Here is a 1,104-nt window from a genome sequence, read left to right as displayed (position 1 = left end):
ATCGCCTTTTAGTTGGTTTCATAGTCATAGGTACTTTTGCTGGACTTGCAAACTCATTCAAGTTCTTGTACGAAGAAGTAATTAAACCATGAATAATGAAAATATGTAGATTTCACAGTTAGTTTTGTAATTATAATAATAATACACTGAGCAAATGTTATAACATAATAAATCATGTATTATTATTCAAAAGATATCATGAATTTTGTACTTTATTTGATCAAAAAAGAAAAACCAATTTATCTTGAATTATATTTCTAAATAAATAAAAAAATTACCATACAAATAATAATTTCTAGTTAAAATTGTTATGTTCCTCATATATAAAATGATTAAAGAATAGTATAATTATATCTTTTAGTAAAACTAAAAGATAGATTTTATAGATTTTGCCTTACTTAAAATTATTAAAACTATAATCAATACTTCAATAGTTCTAAGATGATGTGGTGAGTGGCACTGAGGAAGGCGTTTGTTGTGGAGGTTGATTGTTCACTATAATAAATTTTTGCAATACAGCAAAAATTATTCCTGAAATCCCTAATATGATGAGTCCAGTGAATGTGATTGACAACCAAGCAGGGATTCCTAAAGATTCTAAAAAAAAAAAAATTAGACTCATAATTTGTTAATTAGTTGAAAAGAAAAATATTTAATGTACTGATTTTGCTTCTTGATGTTATTGGTTATACATTATTACTTTATCATTTATTTATATTTTTATGTGTGTAAAATCTAATTTTCATTTGTTGAAAGCTACAAATGAAAATATTTGTATGAATGTACACTACAGTGTACACTTACGCAATTAACTATTTAGTGTTGTAAAGTTATTTCACAAAGGATATGGTTATGATCAGGGCTCGTAACTTCAAGCACTATAAATTGCATAAATAAGCATGCATTCATGCACTAAAAATTGTCAAAATATGCACTAAAAAGTTCGAAAATATGCATTTATATGCCCTAACATTTTAAAATTATGCACTCAAAATATGCATTATGTAAAAAAATCATCAGCAAATTTTTAAATAATAAGAATAAATCAATACATTTTAAAAGTATTTTTATTCCCTTTTGAATTTTATATATTTAACAGTCAAA

This window comes from Acyrthosiphon pisum, chromosome A2 (genome assembly GCF_005508785.2).
Source record: "Acyrthosiphon pisum isolate AL4f chromosome A2, pea_aphid_22Mar2018_4r6ur, whole genome shotgun sequence".
In the NCBI taxonomy this organism is placed as follows: Eukaryota; Metazoa; Arthropoda; class Insecta; order Hemiptera; family Aphididae; genus Acyrthosiphon; species Acyrthosiphon pisum.
Note: the sequence above shows the minus strand (reverse complement) of the source record.